The sequence below is a fragment of the Eumetopias jubatus genome, unplaced genomic scaffold, assembly GCF_037043125.1.
Source record: "Eumetopias jubatus isolate StellerSeaLion01/CBP00866 unplaced genomic scaffold, mEumJub1_p1.0 scaffold_23, whole genome shotgun sequence".
NCBI classification, from domain to species: Eukaryota; Metazoa; Chordata; class Mammalia; order Carnivora; family Otariidae; genus Eumetopias; species Eumetopias jubatus.
In genome coordinates this window covers 2004238-2014722 of record NW_028274829.1, presented here as the reverse complement: position 1 = coordinate 2014722, position 10485 = coordinate 2004238, and positions in this window count along the sequence as shown.

Genomic DNA, 10485 nt, shown 5'->3' with positions numbered 1-10485 from the left:
AACTCTCACAAACGAGGGAGTTGTTCTTCCTCAACTTAATAAACAACATCCACCAAAAAAAAAAAAACCCACAAAAACACAAAACAACAATAACAACAACAACAAAAAGCCTGACAGCTAACATTTTTCTTAGTGGTCAGGACTAAAGTCTTTCCCACACTAAGAGTATCAAGGCAAGTTTATCCCTTTTTGCCAATAGTTTTCAACATTGCATTGGAATTCTTAGATAATGCGGCAAGATAAGGAAAACAAACAAAAGATATATAGATTAAGAAAGAAGAAATAAAACTGTCTTCGTTCACAGAAGAAATGATCATCTATGTAGAAAATCCAAAATTATCAATAAAAAATTACTAAATTAGGGGTGCCTGGGTGGCTCAGTCATGGAGTGTCTGCCTTGGGCTCAGGTCATGATCCCAGGGTCCTGGGATCGAGCCCTCCATAAAGCTCTCTGCTCAGCAGGAAGCCTGCTTCTCCCTCTCCCACTCCCCCTGCTTGTGTTCCCTCTCTCACTGTGTCTCTCTCTGTCAATAAGATAAATAAAATATTAAATTCTTAATCTCAGGAAACAAACAGGATTGCTAGAGTGGTGGGAGGTGGGAGGGATGGGGTGGCTGGGTGATAGACACTGGAAAGGGTATGTGCTATGGTGAGCGCTGTGAAATGTGCAAGACGGTTGAATCACAGATCTGTACCTCTGAAACAAATAATACATTATATGTTAAAAAAAAGAAGAAGAAGAAGAAGATAGCAGGAGGGGAAGAATGAAGGGGGGGAAATCAGAGGGGGAGATGAACCATGAGAGACTATGGACTCTAAGAAACAAACTGAGGGTTCTAGAGGGGAGGCGGATGAGGGGATAGGTTAACCCAGTGATGGGTATTAAGGAGGGCACGTTCTGCATGGAGCACTGGGTGTTATACGCAAACAACGAATCATGATCACAACTACATCAAAAATTAATGATGTAATGTATGATGATTAGCATAACATAATAATAAAAAAATTTCTAAACTAATAATCAAAGATAGAAAAGTAGCAGGATACAAAGTAAATTAATAAGAACCAATTGTTTCTATATGTTTATTAGTGAAGAAGTGGAATTTGAAATGAAAACACATCACCATATGGGTTAACAACCAAAAAAAAATGAGTACTTAGGTACAAATCTAACAAAATATGTAAAAGAACTAATGAGGAAAACTATAAACTATAATAAAAGATATCAAAGAATTAATTAAATAGTTTCCATATTCATGAATAGGAATCCCATATTGTCAAGGTATTTGTTTTTTCCCAGATTGATCTTTAGATTCAACACAATCCCCGCAACACCTTAGCAAGTTATTTTGTGGATTTTGAGAAACTTATTCTAAAATTTATACCAGAGGCAAAAGACTCAGAATGTCTTAACATAGAACAATGTGGAACACTGACACTACCTTCAAGACTTACCATAAATCTACAGTAATAAAGTCAGTATGGTATTGGTGAAAGAACAGACAAATAAATCCATTGAACAAAACAGAGAACTAAGAAATAGATCCACAGAAGTAGTCTGCTGATCTCTGACAAAGGAACAAAAGCAATTCAGTGGGGACGGCCTTTTCGACAAGTTGTCCCAGAATAACAGGATATCCACATATAAAAAAATTAATATAGCCATATACCTTATACTCTTTGGAAAAATTAGCTCAAAATGTATCACAGACCTAAATTAAAATGCAAAACAATAAAGCTCCTTGTAGACAACATAGGGGCATAGACAACATAGATATCTGGGGCATGGCAATGACTTTTCAAGACAGGACACCAAAGGCAAAACCTATGAAGAAAGAACTGAAAAGCTGGACTTTATTAAATTAAAAACTGCTATTCTGCAAGGATATTTGCAAATGACATATTTGATAAAAGATAGTATCCAAAATATATAAAGAACTTTCATAACTCAACACCCCAAAACCAAATAATCCAATTAAAAATAGGCAGAAGAGATAAACAGTTCACCAAAGAAGCCATCCAAATGGCCAACAGACACATGAAAAGATGCTCAACATCACTAATCATCAGGGGAATGAAATCAAAACCGCAATGATATATCATCTCACACCTGTTAAAATGGCTAAATCTAAACCACAAGAAACAGATGTTGGCAAGGATGTGGAGTAAAAGAAATACTCATGCACTGTTGATGGGAATACAAACTGGACAAGCCACTGTGAAAAACAGTATGGAGTTTCCTCAAAAAGTTGAAGACAGAACTACCCTACGATTCAAAAATTGCACTACTGTGTATTTACCCCCAAATCCAAAAACACTAATTCAAAGGGATACTTGCATCCCTGTGTTTATAGCAGCAATATTTACAATAGTAAAAATATGGAAGCAGCCCAGGTGTCCATTGATTGATGAAAGGATAAGGAAGATGTGATTATATATATATACATGTATATACATATGAATATGTGTATCACATATATTATTCAGCCATAAAAAAGAATGAAGTCTTATGGTGTCTGGCTGGCTCAGGTGGTAGAATAAGCTTCTTGATCTCAGGGTTATGAGTTTAAGCTCCATGCTGGGCATTAAAAAAAGTTAAAAAGGAATGAAATCTTGCCATTTGCAATGACATGGATAGAGCTAGAGAGTACTATGCTAAGCGAAATAAGTTGGAGAAAGACAAATACTGTATGATTTCACTCATATGTAGTTTAAGAAACAAATGAGTAAAGGGAAAAACAAAGAGAGAAAGAGACAAACCAAGAAACAGACTTTTCAAAAAAATTTTTATTGTTATGTTAATCACGATACATTACATCATTATTTTGTGATGTAGTGTTCCATGATTCATTGTTTGTGCATAACACCCAGTTCTCCATGCAGAACCTGCCCTCTTTAATACTCATCACCAGGCTAACCCATCCTCCCACCTCCTCCTCTCTAGAACCCTCAGTTTCTTTTCCAGAGTCCATTGTCTCTCATGGTTCGTCTCCCTCTCCGATTTCCCCCCTTCATTCTTCCCCTCCTGCTATCTTCTTTTTTTTTTTTTCCTTAACATATATTGCGTTATTTGTTTCAGAGGTACAGATCTGTGATTCAACAGTCTTGCACAATTCACAGCGCTCACCAGAGCACATACCCTCCCCAGTGTCTATCACCCAGCCACCCCATCCCTCCCACCCCCACCACTCCAGCAACCCTCAGTTTGTTTCCTGAGATTAAGAATTCCTCATATCAGTGAGGTCTTATGTTACATGTCTTTCTCTGATTGACTTATTTCGCTCAGCATAACAGCCTCCAGTTCCATCCATGTCATTGCAAATGGCAAGATCTCATTCCTTTTGATGGCTGCATAATATTCCATTGTATATATAAACCACATCTTCTTTATCCATTCATCTGTTGATGGACATCTTGGCTCTTTCCATAGTTTGGCTATTGTGGACATTGCTGCTATAAACATCGGGATGCACGTAACCCTTTGGTTCCCTACATTTTTATCTTTGTTGTAAATACCCAGTAGTGCAATTGCTGGATTGTATGGTAGCTCTATTTTCAACTGTTTGAGGAACCTCCATACTCTTTTCCAGAGTGGTTGCACCAGCTTGCCTTCCCACCAACAGTGTAGGAGGGTTCCCCTTTCTCTGCATCCCCGCCAACATCTGTCGTTTCCTGACTTGTTAATTTTAGCCATTCTGACTGGTGTGAGGTGGTATCTCAGTGACGTTTTGATTTGGATTTCCCTGATGCCGAGTGATGTTGAACACGTTTTCATGTGTCTGTTGGCCATTTGGATGTCTTCTTTGGAAAAATGTCTGTTCATGTCTTCTGCCCATTTCTTGATTGGATCATTTGTTCTTTGGGTGTTGAGTTTGTTAAGTTCTTTATAGATTTTGGATACTAGCCCTTCAACTGATATATCATTTGAAAATATCTTCTCCTATTCTGTCAGTTGTCTTTTGGTTTTGTGGACTGTTTCTTTTGCTGTGCAAAAGCTTTTTATCTTGATGAAGTCCCAAAGTTCATTTTTGCCCTTGCTTCCCTTGCCTTTGGCGATGTTTCTAGGAGGAAGTTGCTGCAGCTGAGGTCGAAGAGGTTGCTGCCTGTGTTCTCCTTGAGGATGTTGATGGACTCCTGTCTCACACTGAGGTCTTTCAACCATTTGGAGTCTATTTTTGTGTGAGGTGTAAGGAAACGGTCCAGTTTCATTCTTCTGCATGTTGCTGTCCAATTTTCCCAACACCCTTTGTTGAAGAGACTGTCTTTTTTTCATTGGACATTCTTTCCTGCTTTGTCAAAGATAAGTTGACCATAGAGTTGAGGGTCCATTTCTGGGCTCTCAATTCTGTTCCATTGATCTATGTGTCTGTTTTTGTGCCAGTATCATACTGTCTTGATGACGACAGCTTTGTAACAGAGCTGGAAGTCCAGAATTGTGATGCCACCAGCTTTGCTTTTCTCTTTCAACATTCCTCTGGCTATTTGGGGTCTCTTCTGGTTCCATACAAATTTTAGGATTATGTGTTCCATTTCTTTGAAAAAAGTGGATGGTATTTTGATGGGGATTGCATTGAATGTGTAGATTGCTCTAGGTAGCATTGACATCTTCACGATGTTTGTTCTTCCGATCCATGAGCATGGAACGTTTTTCCATTCCTTTGTGTCTTCCTCAATTTCTTTCATGAGTATTTTATATTTTTCTGAGTACAGATCCTTTGCCTCTTGGGTGAGATTTATTCCTAGGTATCGTATGGTTTTGGGTGCATTTGTAAATGGGATCGACTCCTTAATTTCTCTCTCTTCTGTCTTGTTGTTGGTGTATAGGAATGCCACTGATTTCTGTGCATTCATTTATATCCTGCCACTTTACTGAATTCCTGTATGAGTTCTAGCAGTTTTGGGGTGGAGTCTTTTGAGTTTTCCACATAAAGTATCATATCATCTCCAAACAGTGAGAGTTTGACTTCTTCTTTGCTGATTTAGATGCCTTTTATTTCTTTTTGTTGTCTGATTGCTGTGGCTAGTTTATCTAATACTATGTTGAATAGCAGTAGTGAGAGTGGACATTCCTGTCGTGTTCCTGACCTTAGGGGGAAAGCTCTCAGTTTTTCCCCATTGAGAATGATATTTGCTGTAGGTTTTTCATAGATGGCTTTTATGATATTGAGGTATGTACCCTCTATCCCTATAGTCTGAAGAGTTTTGATCAAGAAGGATCCTGTACTTTGTCAAATGCTTTTTCTGCATCTATTGAGGGGATCATATGATTTTTGTTTTTTCTTTTGTAATGTGTTGTATCACGTTGATTGATTTGCGGATGTTGAACCAACCTTGCAGCCCAGGGATAAATGCCACTTGGTCGTGGTGAATAATCCTTTCAATGTACTGTTGGATCCTATTGGCTAGTATTTTGGTGAGAATTTTTGCATCCATGTTCATCAAGGATATTGGTCTGTAATTCTGCTTTATGATGGAGTCTTTGTCTGGTTTTGGGATCAAGGAAATGGTGGCCTCATAAAAAGTGTTTGGAAGTTTTCCTTCCATTTCTATTTTTTGGAACAGTTTCAGAACAATAGGTATTAATTCTTCTTTAAATGTTTGGTAGAATTTCCCTGGGAAGCCATCTGGCCCTGGGCTTTTGTTTATTGGGAGATTTTTGATGACTGCTTCAATTTGCTTAGTGGTTATAGGTCAGCAAATTTCTTCATGGTTCAGTTTTGGTAGTTGATACATCTCTAGAATGCATTCATTTCTTCCAGGTTATCTAATTTGCTGGCATATAGTTGCTCATACTATGTTCTTATAATTGTTTGTATTTCTTTGGTGTTGGTTGTGATCTCTCCTCTTTCATTCATGATGTTGTTGATTTTCTTTTTGATAAGTCTTGCCAGGGGTTTATCAATCTTGTTAATTCTTTCAAAGAACCAGCTCCTAGTTTTGTTGATCTCTTCTACTGTTCTTTTGGTTTCTATTTCATTGATTTCTGCTCTGATCTTTATTATTTCTCTTCTTCTGCTGGGCTTAGGCTTTATTTGCTGTCTCTTCTCTAGCTCCTTTAGGTGTAGGGTTTGGTTGTGTATTTGAGACCTTTCTTGTTTCTTGAGAAAGGCTTGTATTGCTATATACTTTCCTCTTAGGACTGCCTTTGCTGCATCTCAAAGATTTTGAACAGTTGTGTTTTCATTTTCATTGGTTTCCATGAAGATTTTTAATTCTTCTTTAATTTCCTGGTTGACCAATCATTCTTTAGTAGGATGCTCTTTAGCCTCCATGTATTTGAGTTCTTTCCGACTTTCCTCTTGTGATTGAGTTCTAATTTCAAAGCATTGTGGTCTGAAAATATGCAGGGAATAATCCCAATCTTTTGGTACCAGTTGAGACCTGATTTGTGACTTAGGATGTGATCTATTCTGGAGAATGTTCCATGGGCATTAGAGAAGAATGTGTATTCCGTTGCTTTTGGATGGAATGTTCTGAAAATGTCTGTGAAGTCCATTTGGTCCAGTGTGTCATTTAAAGTCTTTATTTCCTTGTTGATCTTTTGCTTAGATGATCTGTCCATTTTGGTGAGGGGGGTTTTTAAAATCCCCCACTATTATTGTATTGTTGTCAATGTGTTTCTTTGTGTTTGTTATTAATTGCCTTATATAATTGGCTGTTCCCATGTTAGGGGTCTAGGTATTTACAATTGTTAGATCGTGTTGGATAGACCCTTTAGGTAGGGTATTGTGTCTTTCCTCATCTCTTATTACAGTCTTTGGTTTAAAATCTAATTTGTCTGATATAAGGATTGCCACCCCAGCTTTCTTTTGGTGTCCATTAGTATGGTAAGTGGTTTTCCACCCCCTCACTTTCAAAATCTGGGGGTTTCTTTGGGTTTTAAATGAGTCTCTTGCAGACAGCATATTGATGGGTCTTGTTTTTTAATCCAATCTGATAGCCTGTGTCTTTTGATTGGCGCATTTAGCCCATTTATATTTAGGATAACTATCGAAAGATAGGAATTTAGTGCCATTGTACGGCCTGTAAGGTGACTGTTACTGTATATTGTCTGTGTTCCTTTCTAGTCTGTTGCTTTTAGACTCTCTTTCAAGAAACGGACTCTTAACTCGAGAGAACAAACTGATGGTTACCTGAGGGGAGGTGAGTGGGTGGATGGGTTAAACTGGTGACGGGGATGATGGAGGGCACTTGTGATGAGCACTGGGTGTTATATGGAAGTGCTGAATCACTATGTTGTACACTTGAAAATAATATTACACCTTATGTTAACTACCTGGAATTGAAATAGAAACTAAAAAAAAAAAAAAAAAATCCAAAAACGAAAAAGGGATTATGAGGTAACTATGAACAATTGTATTTTGACATATTAGATAACTTAAGTGAGATGTACAAATTGCCAGAAAAAAAAATCACCCAAATTGACTGAACAAGAAATAGAAAATCTTAACCAGTGTGTGATAATTGAAGAATTTGAATAAGAAACAAAAATCTCCAAAGAAAATGCATGACCAAATGTCTTTATGTGTTATTTCTATTAGCCATTTAAAGAATAAAAGTAAATTCTACCAAACATTTAAAGAAGATTTAATACCTATTATCAAACTATTCCAAAATTTAGAAAAGGAAGGAAAGCTTCCAAATACATTCGGCGAGGCTGGCATTATCCTTGTACCAAAATCAGACAAACACACTACTAAAAAAAGAGCACTAGATTCCAATATTCTCAATGAACATGAATGAAAAAAATCCTCAACAAAGTATTAGTAAACTTCATTCAACCACACATTGAAAGGATCATTCACCATGATGAAATGGGATTTGTTCAGGGGGTGCAAAGATGGTTTAATGTCTACAAATCAATCAGTGTGTTACATTGTGTGATCATTAACAAAATGAAGAAGATAAAAATCATGATCATCTCAAAAGATGCAGGAAAAGCATTTGACAAATTCAAAATCCATTCAAGATAAAAGTTCTCAACAAAATAGATTGAGTAGGTATACCTCAATGGAATAAAGGCCATATATGAAAAACCAACATATACTCAATGGTGAAAAACTGAGCGCTTTTCCTCCAAGGCCAGAAACAAAACAAGGATGTCCATTCTCACCATTTTTATTCAACAAAGTATTGGGAGTCCTAGTCACATCAATCAGGCAAGAAAAAAGTAAAAGACATTTAAATTGGTAAGGAAGAAGAAAAATTGTTTCTATTTGCAGATGACATGATAGTATACACAGGAAACCCTAAAAACCTTGCAATAAAAGTACTAAAAGTAGCAAGTGAACCTAGTAAAATTGCAGGAGACAATACCAATATATAAAACTGTTGCATTTCTATACACTAACAATAAAGTAGCAGAAGAAATTAAGAAAACAATCTCATTTACAATTGTATTGAAAAATGGCCTAAAAATAAATTTAGCCAAGAAGGTGAAAGACCTGTATATTGAAAACTACAAGACATTAAGGAAAGAAATTGATGAAGATACAAATAAATGGAAACATATTTCATAGTAATTGATTAAAAGAGTGACAGTGTTAAAATTTCCATACTACCCAAAACAATCTACAGATTCAATATAATCCCTCAAAATTCCCCTGGCATTTTTCACAGAAATAGAGCAATCTTAAAATTTGTGAGGAGCCACAAAAGACCTCAAATACTCAAAGAAATCTTGAGAAAGAAGAACAAAACTAGAGGTGTCATGCTTCCTGAGTTCAAACTATGTTACAAAGCTTTAGTAATTATGACAGGATAGTACTGGTGTGAAAACAGACATGTGAATCAGTGAATAGAATAACAAACAAGAAATAAACCCACACATATATGATCAAATATTTCATTACACATGAGTCAAGAATATAGAATAGGGAAAGGATAGGATAGTCTCTTCCATAACGGGCTCTTGGGAAACCCAACTAGAAGTATTCAAGAGAATGAAATTACACTATTATTCTAAACCATACACAAAAATAACACAAAATTGATTGAGGATTTGAATATGAATGTAAGAGCTGACACCATAAAACTCCTGGATGAAATAACATAGGTGGTTAGCTCCCTGACATCAGCATAGTCAACAAAAGCCAAAGTAAACAAGTGGGACTACCTCCAACTAAAAAGCTACAGCACAGCAAAAGAAATCATCAATAAAATTAAAAGATAACATACTTAATAGGAGAAAACATTTGCAAACCATATATTTGGTAAGGGTTTATTATCCAAAAAATACAAATAACTCATAAAACAATAGTTAAAAAAAAACCCAAATCCTATTTTAAAAAAACGGGCAGCAGATAGACATTTTGTCAAAGAAGATATACAGATAGCCAACACGTACATGAAAAGAAGCTCAACATCTCTAATCAGGGAAATTCAAATCAAAACCACAATGAGACACTACGTTACACCTGTTAGAACAGTTACAAAAAAGACAAGAAATAACAACTGTTGGCAAGGATGTGAAGAAAATGCATTGTTGGTGGGAATGAAACTGGTGCAGCCACTCTGGAAAAAAGTATGGAGGTTCCTCAAAAAATTAAAAATTTAACTACCATATGATCCAGCAATTCTAATTCTGGGTATATAGCCAAAGAATACAAAAACACAAAATTGAGAATATATATGCACCCCTATGTTCACTGCAGCATTATTTACAATAGGTAATATAGGGAAGCAGCCCAAGAGTCCATCAATAGATGAATGGCTAAAGAAGATGTGGTATATATATACACAATGAAATATTACTCAACCATAAAAAGAATGAAATCTTGCCATTTATGACAAAATGGATGGAACTTAAGAATATTATGGTAAATTAAAGACAAAAGACAGAGAAAAACAAACAGTGACTGATATCACTTAAATGTATAACTTAAAAACAACAAAAACAAGCTCATAGATAGAGAACAGATTGGTGATTGTCAAAGGGAGGGATGGGGATAGGAGTAATAGGTACAAATGCACAAAATTCCAGTTATAAAATAATTATCAGGAAGTAATGTACAACATGGTGACTTTATTTAGTAATATTGTATCACATAATTGCACGTTGGTAAGTGAGTAGGTCTTAAAAGTCCTCACCATAAAGAAAAAATGTTTGGGGTGCCTGGGTGGCTCACTTAATTGAACGTCCGAATCTTGATTTTGGTTCAGGTCATGATCTCATGGGATCAAGCTTTGAGTTGGGCTCCATGCTTAGCTCAGCAGTGAGTCTGCTTAAGATTCTCTCCAACTCTCTCTGCCCCTCATACTCTCTGTCTCTCAAATAAATAAATAAATCATAAAAAAATAAGAAAAAATATTTTGTAACTATGAATAGTGATGGATGTTATCTAGACTATTGTGATTATTTTACTATGTATACAAATATCAATTTATTATGTTGTACCCCTGAAATTAATGTCAATTGTACCTCAACAATTAAAAAAAATGTATACACATGACCACAAGCACATGAAAAGATGCCAGTGTCAGTGT